Genomic DNA, 25,335 nt, shown 5'->3' on the forward strand with positions numbered 1-25,335 from the left:
TGTCAACATAGAAATGTAAATTTGTTGGATTTCACAAGTTTTCTCATTTTTGAACTCACTCACATGCCACCACCGAACGTCTTGAACAAGGCCTGGAGGGTTGTAGGTTTGGCCGGCAGAATCGGCCTCGAGTCCAGACACAGTGGCTCGGGGTTCAGCAACAGAACAAGCCGTGGGGAGGGGTGGGGGGGAGCGGAGGAAGGGAGGAGAGGAGAGGAGGGAGAGATAGCAGATCTTACGGCTTGTAGCCCAGGGAGGGAGAGAGATAGTCGATCTTACGGCTTGTAGCCCGGGAAGGGGGAGGGAGAGAGAGGTCACAAGACTCAAGAGGGGATGCGGGGAGAAGGAGAGGTCACAAGACTTTTGTGTGTGGTCCATCCATACAGACCTTGGGGAGAGAGAGAACTGTGAACCTGTGCTGCCTGCTTTCCTGCTATTTTTGAGCTTCTTTGCAAGTTTAACTTTAAGTAAGGGGGCAATACTGACAATGCCATACCTTGTGTGAGCATTCTGCATCATGGTGCTATGTCGGAGACAATTGATTAGAGCTCAGCACATCAGGAACATCAGAGCCCGTAGGGTGCTGGGCAGGAGGCCTTACCCATCTCGGGTATATCGAGACAGGCGTTCGTATCTGCACCTGAGTGATGCAGACTGTCAGAAGGCTACGTTTCTGCAAAGAAGTTGTCTGTGAGATCTGTGAGTTGGTGAAACTAGACCTGCAGCCGAGAAGTGTCAGGAGGACGGCTTTGTCAGTTGAAGTGAAGGTTACAGATGCACTTTCATTCTATGCCTCGGGATCATTTCAAGCTACAACTGGGGATGTGTGCGCCATCTCTCAGCATGCAACGCATGTCTCCATTCACCGGGTCACGGCTGCACTGTATGCGCGGAGGAATGACTTCACCAAGTTCCCCATGACCGCCCAAGCAATCCATGACAGGGCTGTGGGCTTCTCAAGGATTGCTGGCTTCCAAAAGGTACAGAGCTGCATTGATTGTACCCACATCGCCTTTATTAAGATGGAGAGTGACACAGTTCATTTGGAAACTAGGCTCCTGAACTTAAGGAAAGGTAACTTCAATGGTATGAGGCGTGAATTGGCTAGAATAGACTGGCAAAAGATACTTAAAGGGTTGATCATGGATAAGTAATGGCAAACATTTAAAGATCACATGGATGAACTTCAGCAATTGTACATCCCTGTGGCTAACAAGGGAAATTAAGGATAGTGTTAGAACCAAGGAAGAGGCATATAAATTGGCTAGAAAAAGCAACAAACCTGAGGACTGGGAGAAATTTAGAATTCAACAGAGGAGGACTAAGGGTTTAATTAAGAGGGAGAAAATAGAGTACGAGAGGAAGCTTGCAGGGAACATATAAACTGACTGCAAAAGCTTCTATAAATATGTAAAGAGAAAAAGATTAGTGAAGACAAACGTAGGTCCCTTGCAGTCAGATTCAGGTGAATTTATAATGGGGAACAAAGAAATGGCAGATCAATTGAACAAATACTTCGGTTCTATCTTCACGAAGGAAGACACAAATAACCTTCCGAATGTACTACGGGACAGTGGGTCGAGTGAGAAGGAGGAACTGTGTTAGGGAAATTGATGGGATTGAAGGCCGATAAATCCCCGGGGCCTGATAGGTTGCATCCCAGAGTACTTAAGGAAGTGGCCCTAGAAATAGTGGATGCATTGGTGATCATTTTCCAACAGTCTATCGACTGGATCAGTTCCTATGGACTAGAGGGTAGCTAATGTAACATCACTTTTTAAAAAAGGAGGGAGAGAGAAAACGGGTAATTATAGACCAGTTAGCCTGACATCTGTAATGGGGAAAATGTTGGAATCAATCATTAAGGATGAAATAGCAACGCATTTGGAAAGCAGTGGCAGGATCGGTCCAAGTCAGCATGGATTTATGAAAGGGAAATCATGCTTGACGAATCTCCTGGAATTTTTTGAGGATGTAACTAGCAGAGTGGAAAAGGGAGAACCAGTGGATGTGGTGTATTTGGACTTTCAAAAGGCTTTTGACAAGGTCTCGCACAAGAGATTGGTGTGCAAAATCAAAGCGCATGGTACTGGGGGTAATGTACTGACGTACATAGAGAACAGAGAGTTGGGATAAACAGGTCCTTTTCAGAATGGCAGGCAGTGACTAGTGGAGTGCCGTAGGGCTCAGTGCTGGGACCCCAGCTCTTTACAATATACATTAATGATTTAGATGAAGGAATTGAGTGTAATATCTCCAAGTTTGCAGATGACACTAAACTGGGTGGCGGTGTGAGATGTGAGGAGGACGCTAAGAGGCTGCAGGGTGACTTGGACAGGTTAGGTGAGTGGACAAATACATGGCAGATGCAGTGTAATGTAGATAAATGTGAGGTTATCCATTTTGGGGGCAAAAACACAAAGGCAGAATATTATCTGAATGGCGGCAGATTAGGAAAAGGGAAGGTGCAATGAGACCTGGGTGTCATGGTTCATCAGTCATTGAAAGTTGGCATGCAGGTACAGCAGGCGGTGAAGAAGGCAAATGGTATGTTGGCCTTCATAGCAAGGGGATTTGAGTATAGGAGCAGGGAGGTCTTACTGCAGTTATACAGGGCCTTAGTGAGGCCTCACCTGGAATATTGTGTTCAGTTTTGGTCTCCTAATCTGAGGAAGGATGTTCTTGCTATTGAGGGAGTGTAGCGAAGGTTCACCAGACTGATTCCAGGGATGGCTGGACTGTCATATAAGGAGAGACTGGATCAACTGGGCCTTTATTCACTGGAGTTTAGAAGGATGAGAGGGGATCTCATAGAAACGTATAAGATTCTGACGGAATTGGACAGGTTAGATGCGGGAAGAATGTTCCCGATGTTGGGGAAGTTCAGAACCAGGGGACATAGTCTTAGGATAAGAGGTAGGCCATTTAGGACTGAGATGAGGAGAAACTTCTTCACTCAGAGAGTTGTTAACCTGTGGAATTCCCTGCCGCAGAGAGTTGTTGATGCCAGTTCATTGGATATATTCAAGAGGGAGTTAGATATGGCCCTTACGGCTAAGGGGATCAAGGGGTATGGAGAGAAAGCAGGAAAGGGGTACTGAGGGAATGATCAGCCATGATCTTATTGAATGGCGGTGCAGGCTCGAAGAGCCGAATGGCCTACTCCTGCACCTATTTTCTATGTTTCTCTGTTTCTATGTTGCTAGCACCTTTGCAGGATTCTGAGATGTACAGGAATAGAGAAGGCTTCCACTCCATTAATGTGCAGCTCATGTGTGATGACATGCATCGCATCATGTCAGTCGATGCAAGATACCCTGGCTGCATCCATGATGCGTTCATGCTACGCGACAGCGTTATAGCTACCATGTTTCAACAGCAGCCAGAAGAGCAGAGCTGGCTACTGGGAGACAAAGGGTACGGCCTCGCCACCTGGCTCATGACGCCCCTACGCATAACCTTGAGGGTGGGGGGGCGTCAGCGTCAGGCGGCAAGTTGGAGGGCCCGGCTTTGGGCTCTTCAGAGGCTGTGTGGGGATTGGAGTGGGAGTGGCAGTTGATTCTGTCAATGGCGCGGGGTCTGGGCAGGTTCCTTTATTGCAACAGCTAACTCCAACATGCCATCCCTCATGCACCCTGACAGTGTCTCAACGGACTGCAACATTCCCTCCCTAATGGCCAGTACTACCCCTGACCTTCCCTCCCTCATGCCAGTGACGTGGTTTGCACAACCTCTGACATTCCCTCCCTCATGGCCAGTGCCATGGTTTGCACTACCTCTGTCATTCCCTCCCTCATGGACACTATTCCCTCACTGTTGGTCCCGGCGAGTGTTGTTACTTCTCCCAACAGTCCCTCTACCTCATCACTCACCCCACTGATGGTGTCCAGGAGTGATCGGGTAAAGTCAATGCTCTCCGCACTCAATGACATCATCTGAACCACATCTGTTAGATCCTGCATCTCAGGAGAGCGCGGTCGAGCTCTCATTCCCCTCCTCCCCTTGGGTGTGGCTCGTACCCCAACACTGGAACCTGCAGCCTGGGACAGTGGGGCCCAGGGTGTGCCTCGCTGCACCCCAATGGAACCCATAGCCTGGGACAGTGAGGCCCTGGGTATGCCTCGCTGCACCACATCACTGGGACCCGCAACCTCGGAAGGTGTGAAACCATGGTATGTCCCATCAATACTCAAACCACGAGTCACGGAAGCGGCTGGCACCTCCATGAACAGCATGTCCTCCATATTCAGTGGGAGCTTCATTCAGCTGTCCACTCCCCCTCCCCACCATATTCTTTGTTTGGAGGGTTGGATTGTAAGATGTCCTCCTCGTCAGGCTCATCCTTGTCTGAATCTTCTTCTGCATCGTCGGGGTTAGCCTCCAGTTCTGCAAAATTTAATAGAACAGACAAATGGTTAGCAGCAGAGGAGGGGGCAGGATGGATGGCGTGAGTAGGCTCACACATCGCAGACCAGGCATTAGGCTGATTTGAATGACCATGATGAATTTGCAGGACTTACCCTCTCCCATGAGTGTGGGCCCAGCTTGTGCAGTACTGATTGGTTTTTCTCCAGGCAAGACCCATCAAAACTCTCTTCCAAGGGTGTCAGTGGGTGCAGATTTGCCGGGCCTCCGTTCTTTCCTTTTTGTTGTGTGCCACTTTCCTCTGAAAAGATGAAAACACAACTTTTTAGAGAGCGTGTCTTTCTGCTGGGTGGAACATATACAGCTGGTCACATTTACAATTGCATTGAATAAATGAAAATATTACTTACACTAAATACTTGACCAAGGTCCTGCCAGCAGCAGGAGCGGAAGATCGAGAGGCCCCTAAAAAGGGCGCAGAGTTCGGGAGGAGCCACAGCAGCGGGAGCAGGAGCGGCCGAAAGTAAAACAAAGAAGTAAAAAGAAATCGAAGTGTGACATCACAGCCAAGCGGGTAAGCGATTGGCTGGTGAATTGGTGAGTATTTTATCTTTTTCTTTTTTCTTTTTCTTTTCTGATCAGTAGGAAACCTTTGGCATTGTTGCCAAATTAACTTAATTTAAGGTTTAAGTCATGGCAGGAGAGCCCAGACCCATGTCATGCTCCTCCTGTGCTATATAGGAAATCAGGGACACTTCCAGTGTGCGGGAAGTGTATCCAGCTGCAGCTCCTGTCAGACGGCATTGCGGCACTGGAGCTGTGCATGGATTCACTCTGGAGCATCCGTGATGCTGAGGATGTCGTGAATAGCATATTTAGTGAGTTGGTCACACCGCAGGTAAAGGTTACAAAGGCAGATAGGGAATGGGTGACCATCAGGCAGAGCAGGAGTAGGAAGGTAGTGCAGGGGTCCCCTGCAGTCATCTCCCTCCAAAACAGATATACCACTTTGGATACTGTTGGGGGAGATGGCTCATCAGGGGAAGGCAGCAGCAGCAGCGAAGTTCATGGCACCATGGGTGGCTCTGCTGCACAGGAGGGCAGGAAAAAGAGTGGGAGAGCTATAGTGGTAGGGGATTCTATTGTAAGGGGAATAGACAGACGTTTCTGTGGCCGCAATCGAGACTTCAGGATGGTAAGTTGCCTCCCTGGTGCAAGCATCAAGGATGTCTCAGAGCGGCTACAAGCCATTGTGGAGGGAGAGGGTGAACAGCCAGTTGCTGTGGTGCATGTAGGTACCAGTGATATAGGTAAAAAATGGGATGAGGTCATACAAACTGAATTTAGGGAGCTAGGAGTTAAATTAAAAAGTAGGACCTCAAAGATAGTAATCTCACGATTGCTACCAGTGCCCACATGCTAGTCAGAGTAGAACTAGCAGGATAATTAAAATGAATACGTGGCTTGAGGAATGGTACAAGAGGGAGGAATTCAAATTTCTGGGACATTGGAACCGGTTCTGGGGGAGATGGGAGCAGTACAAACTGGACGGTCTGTACCTAGGCAGGACTGGAACCGATATCCTTGCGGGAGTGTTTGCTAGTGCTGTTGGGGAGGGTTTAAAATAATATGGCAGGGGGATGGGAATCTATGCAGGGAAACAGAGGGAAGTAAAATGGGGACAGAAGCAAAAGGTAGAAAGGAGATAAGGAAAAGTGGAGGGCAGAGAAATCAAAGGCAAAAATCAAAAGGGGCCACATTACAACAAAATTCTAAAAGGACAAAGAGTGTTAAAAAAACAAGCCTGAAGGCTCTGTGTCTCAATGCGATATGGTGGATGAATTAACTGCGCAGATAGCTGTTAACGGATATGATGTAATTGGTCACCCTGGAGCCATGTCTCCGTAATCCCAAGGCTGGGAACTCAACCTCCAGGGGTATTCAATATTCAGGAAGGATAGACAGAAAGGAAAAGGAGGTGGGATAGCGTTGCTGGTTAAAGAGGAGATTAACGCAATAGTAAAGAAGGACATTAGCTTGGATGATGTGGAATCTGTATGGGTAGAGCTGCAGAACACCAAAGGGTAGAAAACATTAGTGGGAGTTGTGTACAGACCACAAAACAGTAGAAGTGAGGTTGGGGATGGCATCAAACAGGAAATTAGGGACGCGTGCAATAAAGGTGCAGCAGTTATCATGGGTGACTTTAATCTACATATAGATTGGGCTAATCAAACTGGTAGCAATATGGTGGAAGAGGATTTCCTGGAGTGTTTAAGGGATTGTTTTCTAGACCAATATGTCGAGGAACCAACTAGAGAGCTGGCCATCCTAGACTGGGTGGTGTGTAATGAGAGAGGACTAATTAGCAATCTTGTTGTGCGAGACCCCTTGGGGAAGAGTGACCATAATATGGTAGAATTCTTCATTAAGATGGAGAGTGACACGGTTAATTCAGAGACTAGGGTCCTGAAATTAAAGGAAGGTAACTTCGATGGTATGAAACGTGAATTGGCTAGGATAGACTGGCGAATGATAGTAGAAGGGTTGACAGTGGATGGGCAATGGCAGACATTTATAGATCACATGTATGAACTTCAACAATTGTACATCCCTGTCTGGTATAAAAATAAAACGGGGCAGGTGGCTCAGCCGTGGCTAACAAGGGAAATTAGGGAAGAGGCATATAAATTGGCCAGAAAAAGCAGCAAACCTGAGGACTGGGAGAAATTTAGAATACAGCAGAGGAGGACAAGGGGTTTAATAAGGAGGGGGAAAATAGAGTATGAGAGTAAACTTGCAAGGAACATAAAAACTGACAGCAAAAGCTTCTATAGATATGTGAAGAGAAAAAGATTAGTGAAGACAAATGTAGGTCCCTTGCAGTGAGAATCAGGTGAATTTATAATGGGGAACAAAGAAATGGCAGACCAATTGAACATATACTTTAGTTCTGTCTTCACTAAGGAAGACACAAATAACCTTCCGGAAATACTAGAGGACTGAGGGTCTAGCGAGAAGGAGGAACTGAAGGAAATCCTTATTAGTCAGGAAATTGTGTTAAGGAAACTGATGGGATTGAAGGCTGATAAATCCCCTGGGCCTGATAGTCTGTATCCCAGAGTACTTAAGGAAGTGGCCCTAGAAAGAGTGGATGCATTGGTGATCATTTTCCAACATTCTATAGACTCTTGATCAGTTCCTATGGACTGGAGAGTACCTAATGTAACACCACTTTTTAAAAAAGGAGGGAGAGAGAAAACAGGGAATTTATAGACTGGTTAGCCTAAAATCGGTAGTGGGGAAAATGTTGGAATCAATTATTAAAGATGTCACTGAAAAGCAGAGACAGAATCGGTCTAAGTCAGCATGGATTTATGAAAGGGAAATTGTTATATATGTAAATCTGTAAATAAAATGTTTAACCACCAGAGGGCTCATCACCTAGAGTCCCAAAGATCCCACAATCCCTTGGGAGCAGCTGTATATAAGCAGGTCTCACAGACTGGAGAGGCACTCTGGAGACCTGAATAAAGGACTACAGTCACACGTTACTTTGAGCTCACAGTATTTGGTCAGATTCTTTATGCAAGATATTAACAACTGGCAACGAGATACAGTTAATGAACCCCACCGCGACAATGCAGAGAACCGTGGGCATACTGGAGAAATTTTCGGAGGGAGATGATTGGGAAACCTTCGTGGAGCAATTCGACCAATACTTCGTGGCCAACGAGCTGGAAGGAGAAGCGAATGCTGCCAAATGTAGGACGATCCTCCTCACCGTTTGCGGGGCACCAGCGTATGGCCACATGAAAAATCTGCTCGCTCCAGCGAAACCCACAGAGAAGTTGTACAATGATTTGTGCAAACTGGTTTGGGAGCATATAAACCCAAAGGAAAGCGTCCTGACTGCGAGGTACCGGTTCTACACGTACAAGAGGTCTGAAGGCCAGGAAGTGGTGAGTTATGTCACCGAGTTAAGGCACCTTGCAGGACTTTGCGAATTTGAAGGGCACTTGGAGCACATGCTCAGGGACTTCTTTGTACTTGGCATTGGCCATGAAGTAATATTTCGCAAACTTTTGACTGTAGAGACCCCAACCTTGAGTAAAGCCATAGCGATAGCCCAGGCGTTCATCGCCACCAGTGACAATACCAAACAAATCTCTCAGCACAAAAGTGCTGTTGCAAGTACTGTGAACAAAGTGATGTTGTTTTTGAATTGTAACGTACAGGGCAGGACTCACATGCCTGCAGCCGCACGTCCGCAGATGACTCAGAGTCCACCATCAAGGGTGGTGAATGCAAGGCCACCAACACCTTGTTGGCACTGCGGAGGTGATCATCGTTTCCATTCATGCCGCTTCAAAGGATACATTTGCAAGGGCTGTGGAACAATGGGACATCTCCAACGTATGTGCAGGCAAGCTGCAAACCCTGCTGATCCTGCAAATCACCATGTTGCAGAGGACAGATTCCACGGTGGATCACGACGAACCAGAGCCTCAGACTGAGGAGGCAGAGGTATATGGGGTGCATAAATTACCACTCTGGGTGGTACCGGGCGATGGCCCCATGCTGGTCAGCAGGTGCTGGCTGGAGAAGATACGCTGGAACTGGGATGATATCCAAGCGCTCTCGTCCGTCGACGACACTTCATGTCCCCAGGTCCTAAACAAGTTCCCCTCGCTATTCGAACCGGGTATCGGGAAGTTCCAAGGAGCAAAAGTGCAGATCCATTTGATTCCGGGGGCGCGACCCATCCATCACAAGACAAGAGCGATACCATACATGGTGATAGAGAGGGTGGAGATCGAGCTGGATCAGCTGCAACGAGCGGGTATCATTTCGCTGATGGAATTCAACGAGTAGGCCAATCCGATTGTTCCAGTCCTCAAGGAAGATGGCACCGTCAGAATCTGTGACGATTACAAAGTAACTATCAATCGTTTCTCCCTACAGGATCAATACCCACTACCAAAGGCAGACGACCTATTTGTGACGATGGCGGAAGGAAAAACATTCACGAAGCTGGACTTGACCTCGGCCTACATGACGCAGGAGCTGGAGGAATCATCGAAGGGCCTCACCTGCATCAACACGCACAAAGGTCTCTTAATTTACAACAGATGCCCATTTGGGATTCGATCAGCCGCAGTGATATTCCAGAGGAACATGGAAAGCTTGCTGACGTCAGTCCCGCGCACCGTGATCTTCCAGGACGACATCTTGGTTACAGGTCGGGACACCGTCGAGCACCTGCAGAACCTGGAGGAGGTTCTTAGTCAGCTTAATCATGTGGGGCTCAGGTTAAAATGCTCAGTGCGTTTTCCTGGCACCTGAAGTGGAGTTCTTGGGGAGAAGGATCGTGGCGGACAGCATCAGGCCCACCGATTCGAAGACAGAAGCAATCAAGAACACACCGAGACCACAGAACGTGACGGAGCTGTGGTCGTTTCTCGGACTCCTGAACTACTTTGGTAACTTTTTACCGCGTCTTAGCATACTGTTAGAACCATTGCACTCTTTACTGCGAAAAGTAGATGAATGGGTATGGGGTAAAAGCCAAGAAAATGCCTTTGAGAAAGCTAGAAAACTGTTATGCTCAAACAAATTGCTTGTGTTGTATGATCCTAGCACGTGATGCGTCGACATACGGTGTCGGGTGTGTATTGCAACAAGCTAATGAATCGGAGAAATTGCAAACGGTTGCATATGCATTCAAAAGTCTGTCTAAGGCTGAGAGGGCCTACAGCATGATCGATAAAGAAGCATTAGCATGTGTTTATGGGGTAAAGAAAATGCATCAATATCTGTTTGGTCTCGAATTTGAATTGGAAACCGACCATAAGCCACTTATATCCCTCTTTTCTGAAAGTAAGGGAATAAACACGAATGCATCGGCCCACATCCAGAGATGGGCGCTCATGTTGTCCACATACAACTACGCCATCTGCCACAGGCCAGGCACAGAAAACTGTGCCGATGCTTTCAGTAGGCTGCCATTACCCACCACAGGGGTAGAGATGGCACAGCTCGCAGATTTAGTTATGGTAATGGAAGCATTCGATAGTGAGCAATCACCCATTACCGCCCAACAGATTAGAACCTGGATGAGCCAGGACCCCTTACTGTCCTTAGTAAAAAACTGTGCTCCACGGGAGTTGTTCTAGTGTCCCACTAGAGATGCAGGAAGAAATAAAGCCGTACCAGCGGCGCAGAGCTGAAATGTCCATACAGGCAGACTGCCTCCTGTGGGGTAATCGGGTAGTGGTGCCAAAAAAGGACAGGGACACTTTCATTAGTGACCTCCACAGTACCCACCCAGGCATTGTTATGATGAAAGCGATAGCCAGATCATACGTGTGGTGGCCTGGTATCGATGCAGACTTAGAGGCCTGCGTGCACAAATGTAACACATGTTCCCAGTTAAGCAATGCACCCAGTGAGGCGCCACTAAGTTTATGGTCCTAGCCCTCCAAACCGTGGTCCACCGTCCATGTCAACGATGCAGGCTCATTCTTGGGAAAAATGTTCCTTGTGGTTGTAGACGCGTACTCCAAATGGATTGAATGTGAGATAATGTCGGCAAGCACATCCGCTGCCACCATTGAAAGCCTGTGGACCATGTCTGCTGATGTCCTTGGAAGTGACAATGGGCCGTGCTTCACCAGTGCCGAGTTCAAAGAGTTCATGACCCGCAATGGGATCAAACATGTCACTTCGGCCCCGTTCAAACTAGTGTCCAATGGTCAGGCAGAGCGAGCAGTGTAAACAATCAAGCAGATCTTGAAGAGGGTAACTGAAGGCTCACTGCAGACTTGCCTATCCCGAGTCCTGCTTAGTTACCGCACAAGACTCCACTCGCTCACTGGGGTTCCTCCTGCGGAACTGCTGAAAAGGGCACTAAACACAAGACTCTCGTTCATCCACCCTGATCTACACAAACAGGTAGAGAGCAGGCAGCTTCAACAGAATACATAACATGATAGCGCAAATGTGTCACGTGAAATTGAGATTAATGATCCTGTATTTGTATTAAACTATGGACAAGGTCCCAAGTGACTTCCCGGCACTGTCGTGACCAAAGAAGGGAGTAGGGTGTTTCAGGTCAAACTTTCAAATGGACTCACCTGCAGGAAACACTTGGATCAAACTAAACTAAGATTCACGGACTATCCAGAACAACCCACAATAGACTCTACCTTTTTTGACCCTCCAACACACACCCAAATGGCAACCGACTCAGTGGTTGACCACGAAGCAGAACCCATCACCTGCAGCAGCCCAGCAAGACTCATCACACCCAGCAGCCCTGCAAAGCCAGCTGCACAGCAGCCCAGCGAGGGCCCAACAAACGACTCACCAAAACCAGCATTTGGACTGAGACGATCAACCAGGGAAATGAAGGCCCCAGATCGACTCATATTGTAAATAGTTACACTATTGATTTTGGGGGGAAGTGTTGTTATATATGTAAACCTATAAATACCTTGTTTAACCACCAGATGGCTCATCCCCTGGAGTCCCAAGGGATCCCACATTCCCTTGGCAGCACCTGTACATATAGAGGCCTCACAGGCTGGAGAGGCACTCTGGAGACCTGAATAAAGGACTGCGGTCGCACGTTACTTTGAGCTCACAGTATCTGGTCAGATTCTTTATGCAAGATATAACAGAATTCATGCTTGACAAATCTTCCAGAATTTTTTGAAGATGTAACGAGAAGAGTGGACAAGGGAGAACCAGTGGATGTGGTGTATTTCGACTTTCAAAAGGCTTTTGACAAGATCCCACACAAGAGATTTGTGTGCAAAATTAAAGCACATGGTATTGGGGGTAATGTATTGATGTGGATAGAGAACTAGTTGGCAGACAGGAAACAATGAGTAGGAATAAACCGGTCCTTTTCAGAATGGCAGGCAGTGACTAGTGGGGTACCGCAAGGTTCAGTGCTGGGACCCCAGCTATTTACACTATACATTAATGATTTAGATGAAGGAATTGAATGTAGTATCTCCAAGTTTGCAGATGACACTAAGCTGGGTGGCAGTTTGAGCTATGAGGAGGATGCTAAGAGGCTGCAGGGTGACTTGGACAGGTTAGGTGAGTGGGCAAATGCATGGCAGATGCAGTATAATGTAGATAAATGTGAGGTTATCCACTTTGGTGGCAAAAAAAGGAAGGCAGAATATTATCTGAATGGTGGCAGATTAGGAAAAGGGAAGGTGCAATGAGACCTGGGTGTCATGGTACATCAGTCATTGAAAGTTGGCATGCAGGTACAGCAAGCGGTGAAGAAGGCAAATGGCATGTTGGCCTTCATAGTAAGATGATTTGAGTATAGGAGCAGGGAGGTCTTACTGCAGTTGTACAGGGCCTTAGTGAGGCCACACCTTGAATATTGAGCATAGGTTTGGTCTCCTAATCTGAGGAAGGACATTCTTGCCATTGAGAGAGTGCAGCAAAGGTTCACCAGACTGATTCCTGGGATGGCAGAACTGACAGATAAAGAAAGACTGGATCGACTAGGCTTATATTCACTGGAATTTAGAAGAATGAGAGGGGATCTCATAGAAAATATAAAATTCTGATGGGTTTGGACAGGTTAGATGCAGGAAAAATATTCCAGATGTTGGGGAAGTCCAGAACCAGGGGTCACAGTCTAAGGATAAGGGGTAAGCCATTTAGGACCGAGATGAGGAGAAACTTCTTCACTCAGGGAATTATGAACCTGTGGAATTCTCTACCACAGAAAGTTGTTGAGGCCAATTCACTAAATATATTCAAAAGGGAGTTAGATGTGACCCTTACGGCTAAAGGAATCAAAGGGTATGGAGGGAAAGCAGGAATGGGGTACTGAAGTTGCATGATCAGCCATGATCATATTGAATGGTGGTGCAGGCTCGAAGGGCCGAATGGCCTACTCCTGCACCTATTTTCTATGTTTCTATGTTTACACTGGCTTCCAGATCTCGTGGTGTTCACCACTGCGCAGTAAACTTCTGCAACTTGGTTCCAGCATTTCTTCATTTCTTTTGGTGGAACTTTTATGTGACCTCTGCTGGTGTCCAACTCTTGCCATCTGTTCTCAATCACAGTAACTAGTGCCTCCACTTCTTCCAGCAAGAAATTCTTGGTCCTTGGTCCGTGTTGCATCTTGTATTGCTCCAGCTGTGATTTTTCCAATGCTCTCACACAGCACTCCTTCTCACACACACACACGACTGGCTCTTTAAAAATGGCCGATTGCCAAATCGAGCTATACTGAGCATGCGTGTCCAGTCAAAAACGTAACCTTTTTTTCCGCGCATGCGCAGAAGATGCGTCATTGTTTTTTGGTGCAGGCAGCAGGCTCCACCCCCCGAGGAGACTGGACATGCTGCGCAGCACCAAATTCGAATTATACATCAGGAAAAGTTCGGCAAAATATTTCTGGCGCATTTCTGGCCTGGAAAACCCGGCATAACTCTGGCAATATGCCAGAAAATAGGCTTGGGGAATATTGAGCCCCATGATTCCATTGATGATGAATAGAAGAGTACCAAGGATGGAACCCTGGGTATACCATGGGTGATTGTGAGCTCACAAGGAGAAACTATTTGAGGAGATGTAATTACAGCTTTTGGACAGATATAATCTAATAATTATGTACCTGAAACTTCCAGCATTATTTTAACCATGAAACCTTATATTAACTGCACTCAATGACAAAGACCTAGTGGTATTAAGATTATTTAAATAAAGCGGACTGCAGTGGTGAACAAAATATCAATCACCTGAGTTCTGATACATTCTGAATCCTAATTATTCCAAAAGGTTGGAACTGCTGAACTTTCTCTCAACATTTACTTCCATTTTTTCCATGTCAGAAATGTGATATTCTTTGTATATTTCCCTCTTGCTGCTTGTGACAGACATTTCACATGTTATACTCAAAAGGGCTTCATATCCTTTCTACGCCCCATTAATTAATACATTTCAGAGAGCTACAGTAATATTCAAGACAGAGAAGCTTCACACAAGGCAACTCAGTGCCTAATCGGAGTAGAATGGACTTCACTGCTTTTGTGCCTGAAATATTTATTTCATAACATGTGGAAAAATCAGACAATCTATCCGTATTTGGAAAAGGCATTGTGATTCCATTAAAGGCCACTACCATGATGACAAAGTGGGTCTTGTAAACCATTGCCATGCTTGTAAACAGTAATGTTATTGATGATGGGAATGATGTCATCTCAACAGCAGTAATGCCTGGGTCTACAGATTATTTATTTCATAGTTTGAATTTTGACTTTCTAAAAGTTCCATGTTTCATCTGTTTCTTCAGTGTGGGAAGAAAGCCAAAGTGAAATGAGCAGGAATCTCAAGAGATTTTACAAACAGGAAAGTAGTTTAAGTTTTCACATTGAAATCTCCGAAATAGCATGAATTTGACAACACAATATAATGGGTAAATTTTAACACATTGCTAAGCCCCAGTTTGAGACATCAGAACAGAAAAGCCAATTAAATTGCAGTTCCCAGGACAACACAAGGGAATGCTGTTTAACTGCAAGGATAACTGCCATTGGATGGAGAGTTGTTGTCCCAGAGTAATGTCAGCCATGCTTCCTGTTAGATCACTGTCCTTCTGCCTCATTGCCACAACTAGAATTTCATAGGTGAAAGTAATAATATTTAATTTTTAAAACAAAGCTGTTTTGTTAATTTTTTTAAATGCTTTAAAATTGAAATGTTTTCCTGTGCTATCACCCACATCAGGGTGACAGGTTGTCCCTATCTGAAATGTACAGGTACATTATTTTACAGTATATTAATAAATGGATCATTGTGGACAACACTATAAGTAAAGATAGTAACTATTTGAACTCCACTTTTTCTTGACAGACATGGGTCAAGCCCTACACCCTGTCAAGCGCCGCCCCCCCCCCCCCCCCCCGCCCCCCCCCCGGCCCGAATCATTCCCTCCAAGCAGGACGTGAGGCCCCAACTCTCCTCGCCTACTCAGGCCCTGGCTCTCTCCCCCACAACCCCCCCCCACCCCCCCCACCCTGCTCAGCCTGGGGCCGAGAGCGGTGGCAGCGAGCAGAGAAGCGGCGGGGGGCTCAGAGGGAGAGATAGAGAGAGAAGCTGGGGGAGAGATAGAGAGAGGCTGGGGGAAAGGGAGAGAGGCTAGGGGAGAGAGAACGAGAGGATGGGGGGGGAGAGAGAGAGAGAGAGGCTGAGGGAGAGAGAGAGAGGCTGGAGGAAAGGGAGACAGGCTAGGGGAGAGAGAGAGCGAGAGAGGCTGGGAGAGAGAGCGAGAGAGGCTGGGAGGAGAGAGAGAGAGAGGCTGGGGGGAGAGAGAGAGAGGCTGAGAGAGAGAGAGAGAGGCTGGGGGAAAGGGAGAGAGGCGGGGGGAGCAAGAGACGGGTGGGGTGAGAGGCTGGGGGGAGAGAGGCTGGGGGAAGAGTGGGGAAGAAAGAGGTTGGGGAGAGAGAGGCTGGGGAAAGAGAGAGAGACACGGGTGGGGGGTGGGGGGGGGAGGGGCGAGAGATAACTCAGGGAAGACGGATCACATTCATCCAACCCCCTACAAGGGACATAGTTGAAGTAGATGATATCCAGAAGTCACGACCCTGTCACTATTCACTTCATACTCAATAAACCTGTTAACAATCCGTACACAATGCTCCATCTATGGTAGGGTAAGGGAAAGGATGCAATTATGCTGGGGTAAGGCACTTTGGCTGGGGGAGGCATGCACTTGGACTGGGGTAAGGCACTTTGGCTGGGGGAGGCATGCACTTGGACTGGGGTAAGACACTTTGGCTGGGGGAGGCATGCACTTGGACTGGGGTAAGGCACTTTGGCTGGGGGAGGCATGCACTTGGACTGGGGTAAGGCACTTTGGCTGGGGGAGGTATGCACTTGGACTGGGGTAAGGCACTTTGGCTGGGGGAGGCATGCACTTGGACTGGGGTAAGGCACTTTGGCTGGGGAAGGCATGCACTTGGACTGGGGTAAGGCACTTTGGCTGGGGGAGGCATGCACTTGGACTGGGGTAAGGCACTTTGGCTGGGGGAGGCATGCACTTGGACTGGGGTAAGGCACTTTGGCTGGGGGAAGGATATACAGGTGCAGCATCCAAAATCCAGAGTTTCAGAATCTGAAGTGTTCCGGAATCCGGACTCTGGGACGATCTGTGGCAAGGTCGTCCTGAATCCGTAAAATGTTCCGGACCGGACGACCCTGGCGACCTCGGGGCTTCGCCGCCCGACCTCTAGGCCTTGCCTCGCTGCCACTTGCCTCACCACCCTTACCTCAGGGCCTCCTCGCCGGCCCGCCCCAACACCTCCTTGGCGGGCCCCACCTGACAACCTCCTTGACGAGGCCCCGCCCAACAACAACCTCGGCGGGGCCCCATCCGAACAGCACCATGGCGGCAGGGCAGGGCTGGCCCGAACACCGTCTTCTCGGCGAGGCCTGCCCGAACACCTCCTCGGCAGCTGGGCCCCACCCAACGATCTCCTGGACGGGACCGGCGACCTGAACAGCGCCTCGGAGAGCAACTCAACCCCCATGCCCCCCCCTTGTCCTTTGCCGATGTTCTAAAATCTGGAAATACACAAACCTCGGCTCAGGTGTTTCAGGATTTAGGACATCAGAAACACATTCCGAAGTCCGCAGAAAAGCTCAGCCTCGGTCCTGAGGTTGCCGGATTCGGCACGCTCAGACTGTATTTGGACTGGGGTAAAGCCCTTCGGCTGGGGGAGGCATGCACTTGGACTGGGGTAAGGCACTTTGGCTGCCCCTTGCTGTCTTCTGGAGAGCTCTGTCCTCCGTCACTTCAGGAAGTCAAAATGGATCGGGTTACAATTTGCAAAGACAGTGAGACCTTGGGATGGGCGGTTCCAGTTACACATTCCTGTCAAACTTCAGGGTGTAGCTTATCCTGCAAAACAACCAACCAGAGACAAAGGGTGGAGCATGGTGGCCATCTTTGCAGTACAAATAAGTACATCCATAAGTAAACATAGAGGGGCCGAAATTCAGGGTCTCAAAGAGACCCATTAATAGAAGCATAGGGCCTGAAATTGATGGCCTTACCACCCACTGCCGCCCACTGCCACTGACAATCCTCCTCGAGTTGCGCCTAGTGCCACTTTCCATTTGGTGTGGAGCGGGCAGGAGGGGAGAACCACCGGAAACCGCCCGCTGACGTCAGCAGACGGCTGAGTGGCGCAACTGACCTCCTGCCCTGCCGAGATGCCAGATTGGTGCGGGTGGGAGCCGGCGACAGAACGGGGAAGGACCGCCGGCTGGATGCTGTTCTATCCCCGACGGTGGGAATGAAGAGCTGAAAAAAGGTTAATAAACATTTTTAACATTTTTTCTTTACAGTGACTTACCTTGATGGAGTCCCCTGAAGGTATTCTGATAGTTTTTTTTATCTTTTGATGATTTTCCTTTTCAGGTCTTCGACCCTTCGTGGGCCCGAATCCATCCTCGGTGGCACTTAGGCGGCAAGCTCCTTTTTCGCCAAGATTGGGAGTTCCCGCCGGTTGCTGCCCAGATTGGTGGCATAAGTCCCTCTTTTGCTGCCTGTTGCCCTTTCAAGGACCTTTTTAACGAAAATCCCGCCCAAAATACCATCAAGTACCTCGGCGGCCACCGGCAGTCTTTGGGCAGCACTTGGGCAGCACTTCACCAATTTCGGCCCCATAGAAACATAGAAATTTACAGCGCAGAAGAAGGCCATTTCGGCCCATCGTGTCCACGCAGCCGACAAAGAGCCACACGGCCCTCGGTCAGCAGCCCTGAAGGTTACATATAAACCTATGAACAATGAACAATGGGGCACAGGTAAAGAGCATTCGGCTCAACCAGTCCGCCCCACACAACTGCGATACCCCATGTATCGCAACACTTTACACTCCACCCTGCCCAGAGACATGTGATTTCCTGGGAGAGGCAAAAAACAGGTAAAAACCCAGGCCAATTGGGGGGAAAAAAATCTGGGAAAATTCCTCTCCGACCCATCCAGGCGATTGAAACTAGTCCAGAAGACCACTCTGGCCGTATTCGATTCCCTGAAGTATTTACCATTGAATCTGCTCCAGCCAACAAGAGGTTATCTAGTCTAATCCCACTTACCAGCTCTAGGTCCATAACCCTGCAGGTTACGGCACTTCAAGTGCACATCCAAGCACCTTTTAAATGTGGTGAGGGTTTCTGCCTCTACCACCTTTCCAGGCAGACCCCCACAACCTTCTGCATGAAGATGCTTCCCCTCATATCCCCTCTAAACCTTCCACCAACCACCTTAGACCTATGCCCCCTTGTAATTGACCCCTCCACCAAGGGAAATAGGCCCTTGTTGTTCACTATATCCAGGCCTCTCAAAATTTTACACACCTCAATGACGTCTCCCCTCAGCCTCCTCTGTTCCAAGGAGAACAAACCCAGCCGATCCAATCTGTCCACATAGCTAAGATTCTCCATTCCAGGCACCATCCTAGTAAATCTCCTCTGCACCCTCTCTAGTGCAATCACGTCCTTCCTATAATATGGCAACCAGAACTGCATGCAGTATTCCAGCTGTGGCCTAACCTGTGTATTATACAATTTAAGCATAATCTCCCTGCTTTTGTGTTCTATGCCTCGGCCAATAAAGGCAAGCATTCCGTGTGCCTTCTTAGCCATCTTATCCACCTGGCCTGCTATTTTCAGGGATCTGTGGACAAGCACTCCAAGGTCCCTTTGTTCATCTACACTTCTAAGTGGCCTACCGTATAATGTGTATACCCTTTCCTTATTAGCCCTCCCCAACTGCATTACCTCACACTTCTCCGAATTAAATTCCATTTGCCACTGCTCTGCCCACCTGACCAGTAGATTGATATCCTCCTGCAGTCCATGACTTTCCTCTTCATTATCAACCACACAGCCAATTTTAGTGTCATCTGCAAACTTCTTAATTATACTCCCTATATTCAAATCTAGATCATTGATGTGTACCACAAAAAGCAAGGGACCCAGCACTGAGCCCTGCGGAACCCCACTGGAAGCATCCTTCCAGTCACAAAAACATCCATCAACCATTACCCTTTGCTTCCTACCTCGAAGCCAATTTTGGATCCGACTTGCCACTTTGCCCTGGATCCCATGGGCTTTTACCTTCGTGACAGTCTACCATGTGGGACCTTATCAAAACTTCGCTAAAGTCCATATACACTACATTAAAGCACTGCCCACATCGACCCTTCTGATTACCTCCACGAAAAATTCAGTCAGGTTAGTCAAACGCGAGCTTCCCTTAATAAATCCGTGCTGACTGTCCCTGATTAATCCTTGCCTTTCTAAATGTAGGTTTATCCTGTCCGTCAGGATTTTTTCCAATAATTTTCCCAGAGACTGACAGGCCTGTAAATCCTCGGCCTATCCCTTCTTAAAAAAGGGTACCACATTAGCAGTCCTCCAGTCCTCTGGCACCATGCCTGAATCCAAAGAGGACTAGAAAATGATGGTCAAGGCTTCTGCTATTTCCTCTTTTGCTTCACTCAACAGCCTGGGATGCATTTCATCCGTGCCTGGGGACTTATCCACTTTCAAAGCTGCTAAACCCCTTAATACCTCCTCTCTCGCCATGTTTATTTCATCCAGAATTTCACACTCCTCCTCGATAGCAGTATCTGCATTGCCCCTTTCCTTTGTGAAAACAGACGCAAAGTATTCATTAAGAACCATATCCACATCTTCCGCCTCCACACACAGATTATCCTCTTGGTCTCTAATAGGCCCTACCCTTTCTTTAGTTATCCTCTTGCTCTTAATATATTTACAGAACATCTTTCGGTTTTCCTTGATTTTACTTGCCAAGAATTTTTCATGCTCTCTCTTAGCATTCCTAATATCCTTTTTAACTTCACCTCTGAACTTTTTATATTCCTCCAGCGATTCTACAGTATTTAGCCATTGGTATTAGACATAAGCTTCCCTTTTTTTCTTTATCCTCCTCTGTAAGTCCCTAGACATCCAGGGGGCTCTAGAATTGTTATTACCACCCTTTTTCTTTAAGAGCACATGTTTGGTCTGAGCCCTCCAGATCTCCTCCTTGAATGCTTCCCACTGTTCCGGCACTGATTTATCTTCAAGTAGCTGTTTCCAGTCCACCATGGATAAAATATCTTCTCAACTTAGCAAAGTTAGCTTTTCCCCAATTTGGGACTTTTGTTCCTGGTCTATCCTTGCCCTAATCCATAACTACCTTGAATCTGATTGAATTATGGTCACTGGCACCCAAGTGCTCTGCAACTGATACCCCTTCCACCTGCCCAGCTTCATTCCCCAAAACTAAATCCAGAACCTCCCCCTCCCATGTAGGCTTGTTACATACCCTTCACGCTATATTTTTCCCAATCAATATCAGGATAGTTGAAATCCCCTACTATTACTACCCTATGGTTTTTGGACTTCATAGAAGTTTGCCTGGATATTTGCTCTTCTATCTCCCTCCCACTGTTGGGGGTCTTTAATATACGCCCAGCAGCAGTGTGATTGCCCCTTTTTTATTTTTCAATTCGACCCATATGGCTTCATTTGATGATCCCTCGAACATATCATCCCTCCTCACCGCTGTAATCGTTTCTTTAATCAGTACTGCAAGCCGCCCCCCCCCTTTTTACCACCCCACCCCCGGTCCTGTCTGAAAATCCTGTAACCAGGAATATTGAGCTGCCAAACCCGCCCCTTTTTCAGCCATGTCTCTGTATTAGCTATAATATCATACTTCCAAGTGTTTACCTGTGCTCTCAGCTCATCTGCCTTATTCACTATGCTCCTTGCACTGAAGTATATAACATTTAGCACAGGAAGGCCATCTTGATTACTACTTACTAACCCTTGTTTCCTGTGTCTTACAGATTCACATCCTACATTCTTCCTTTCCAATTTCAGATTTACTTCATTCCCTGTTGAACTTGTTCTCAGGCTCCCATCCCCCTTGCCAAGCTAGTTTAAACTCTCCCCAACATCACTAGCAAAACTCCCCGCGAGGATATTGGTCCCGTCCGGTTTGTACAGGTCCCATCTCCCAGAAGTGGTCCCAATGCCTCAGGAATTTAAAGTGCTCTCTCCGACATCAACTCTCCAGCCACGCGTTCATCCTCGCTATCCTTCTATTCTTGTACACATTAGCATGTGGCACCGATCGTAACCCAAAGATTACTATCTTTGAGGTCCTACCCTTTAATTTTTCTCCTAGCTCCCTAAGTTCTGCCTGCAGGACTTCATCCCTCTTTCTACCTATGTCATTGGTCCCGATATGGACCACGACCTCTGGCTGGTCACCCTCTCCCCACAGAATGCAATGTGTCAGCTCTGTGACATCCTTGACTCTGGCACCAGGGAGGCACCATACCATCCTGGAGTCACGTCTATGGCCGCAGAACCGCCTCTCTATTCCCTTAACTATTGAATCCCCTACCACTACAGCTCTTTTATTCTTTGTCCCTCCTCCCTGTGCAGCTAAGCCACCCATGTCCAAACATAGCCTTGGACTTGGCTCTGGCTGCACTCCCCAGAGACACCGGTGCTGAGAAGAGAATATCGGTTGGAAAGCGAGATGGACTCAGCGAGGGGGACTCCTGCATTGCCTGCCTAGCATTTTTCCTCCGTCTGGTGTTCACCCACTTCCCCCCTACTTGCATGCTTTTAAGCTGCGGGGTGATCACCTCCTGAAACGTGCTATCCACGTAGCTCTCAGCTTCATGGATGCACCGTTTTGACTCCAGCTGCCGCTCATGCTCTGAAATGTTCGTTTGCGGCGGACATCCCTAAAAATCGAATGGCCGCACTCAGGTGTTAACAGGCCGACCCGATCTAAATTCAGATTGGGGATTTTTCGGCCTGGACCTCATCCCACCCAAGTAGATGCACCGCCAAATTAAAATAAAATAAATACTTACCTATTCATTTTCACCTCCATCCGTCGCGCCCCCGCCTCGTTGATTGACAGCAGCGGATGGCCCAATCAACCCATTTTCAGCTAGTCAGCCTGGCTTTGAATCTGAGGCTCAAAACAATTCAAAGTCCCGAAAATGGATCTACTCAACGCACCAAGAGTTCCAGCGGTGAGTACCAGTTAAAAACTCATAGGTGCGCCAGCTTTCTGGTGCACCTGAATTTCAGCCCCAGAGTGTTTTGCTCAATACAATGTTATTGTCCTTGTCTCCCAAGCATAGCGTTATAGTAGTTTCGTGGATGGCACAAGATTCCATACCCAAGAAGGATGGCTGGAACAGGGCTTCAGGACATCTGAATCTCTCGTTGCCAATGGTGATGACCTAACCATCAGGCAGCTCGTAGCTCTTCTCCAGAGAAGAGGAGGACAGCTGTACTTTGATATCTGTTATGTATGTATGTAAACCTCACCAATATGTAAGACTTGCTACCCAGGGGGCACACCTATGTGAGACCTAAGGATCACTTGTGCACTCTGGGAAGCAGGTATAAAAGGTAATCTACCATGCTGCTACCTCACTCTGGAGTCACATTAAAGAGATCAAGGTCACAACAGTCTGAGCTTACAATACAGTCTTGTGGAGTTATTCAGAACATAACAATTAACGACGAGTAACGGATCACGAACTTTCACGCAGTGATGGCTACCATTGGTATTCTTGAGAGATTTGTTGAGGGTGATGATTGGGAAGCCTTCGTTGAGGTCGCGACCTGGACTTCGTGGCCAACGAACTGGACAAGGCTGAGATGGCAGTCAAGCGCAAGGCGATTCTCCTCATCGTATGTGGGTCTTCGATATATTGCCTCCTCAAAAATCTGCTGGCACCGGTCAAACCAACGGACAAGACTTACACTGAACTGTGCACCTCAAGCTGAAGGAGAGCATCTTAATGGCCAGGTATCGCTTTTACACGCACCATCGCTCCGAGGGCCAGAATATGGTGAGCTTTGTCACCGACCTAAGACGCCTTGCAGGACAGTGCGAATTTGCCGCATCTTTGAGGGAAATGTTGCGGAATTTTTTTATGCTTAGAATCGGCCACGAGGTCATTCTTCGCAAACTGCTGTCTGCCGAATCCCTAGATCTGAGCAAGGCCATCACGATAGCCCAAGCTTTCATATCCACGAGCGACAACACGAAACAGATATCTTCACAGAATCGATGCTCACCGGCAAGTACTGTGCATAAAATAATGCTTTCAGGAGGCAGAACTGTACATCGCAGGGCTTACATGACCGCAGAGGGGCCAGACCTAGGCCTAGGATGATTCAAAGTCCACCATGAATGCGCATCCATTAACACCATGTTGGCGCTGCAGGGGCAGTCATAGAGCCCATCAATGTCGATTCAAGCACTATGTGTGCAAGGGCTGTGGAACAATGGGGCACCTCCAGCGAATGTGCAAACGACCTGTGACTCACCACGTGGCAGAGTCAGGAAAGGACGACCGATCCAGCGAGGATCATGATGAACGAGCAGAAGAGGAAGTATATGGGATACACACCTTCACCACCAAAAGCCCTCCGATAATGTTAAAAGTTAAACTCAACGGCACTCCAGTCTCCATGGAATTGGACACGGGGGCGAGTCAATCAATAATGAGCCAGAAGGCATTTGAGAGGCTGTGGGGCGACAGAGCACAACGACCCAAGCTGATACCGATTCAGGCAAAGCTGCGCAACTACACCAAGGAACTGATACCAGTTATTGGTAGCGCGGACATAAGAGTATCCCATGAGGAAGCGGTGCATGATTTACCACTGTGGATTGTTTCAGGTGATGGGCCAACGCTGCTTGGTAGAAGGTGGATAGGGAAGATTCGATGGAACTGGGAAGACCTCTGTGTATCTTCTCCGGCGAACGACGTCTCCCTTGCTCAAAGGCTGAGCAACCCCCCACCTTCAGCTGAACCAGGCATCGAAGTGCAGATCTATTTGCAGATCCCTGAGGCACAGGCCGCTCATCACAACCACGAGGAGGTAAAGATCAACCGAGCAGCGGTACAGGTGCGGTACCCACCACCCAAAGCCGACGACCTCTTTGCGACGATGGAAGAGGCTCCAGGTCGACCAAGAAGAGTGGGACTTTGGCCGAAATGATCCGAATGCACCATCCCGACGCCAGAGGCAAAATCTCTGGGGAGGAAAATCGTGGCAGTTGGCATCACGGACACAGATGAGAGTGCACCCAGACCACGGAATGAAAGATCATCCAGACCACGGGACGAGAGTGCGTCCAGACCGGGACGAAAGTGCGTCCAGACCATTGGACGAGCGAGTGTCCAGACCACGGGATGTCGCCGCAACGGAACAGAGGCATGTGTTGCCCAGCAAGGAAGACGACTGGGCTTGGGGCAAAGGTAAAGAGGCATCCGCTGAGAAGGCCAGGATCTCACCACGTTCTAATAAGTTGTTTGTACTGTGTAACCCATGTGAGCGCTCTTTCGTGGCTAATGATGCATTATCATATGGGGTCGGGGATACCTTACAACAAGCCAACGTCGCGGGCGAACACCAACCGGTCATATATGTATCTGACAAAGTACTTGTAGCAAGTGATGTGTTATCTCTCGGGGTCGGGCGTGTTGTGCAGCAAGCCAAAGTTGTGGGCGAGCCCCAACCGGTTGTACATGTATCCAATAAGTTAACTAAGGCAGTAGCCTGCGTTCACGGGACAAAAGAGATGTACCAAAGAGTGTCCCAATATTTGCTCGAGTCAGACAAGCTGACAATTTCACAGTTTTTGGAGAGCAGAGACACTATTATCAATGCTTTGTTTCGAATATGTCTAACATTGTCTGTGCACTGTAACATGATCCGCCACAGACCAGGCACTAAGAACGGCGCTGATGCCCTCAGTTGGCTACCGTTGCCCACCACCAGGGTGGAAACGGCGCAGCCCGCAAATCTGCTCATTTTTATGGAAGTGCTAGAGAGCGAGGGGTCAACCGTAACGGC

This window comes from Pristiophorus japonicus, chromosome 7, assembly GCF_044704955.1.
Source record: "Pristiophorus japonicus isolate sPriJap1 chromosome 7, sPriJap1.hap1, whole genome shotgun sequence".
Taxonomy (NCBI): Eukaryota; Metazoa; Chordata; class Chondrichthyes; family Pristiophoridae; genus Pristiophorus; species Pristiophorus japonicus.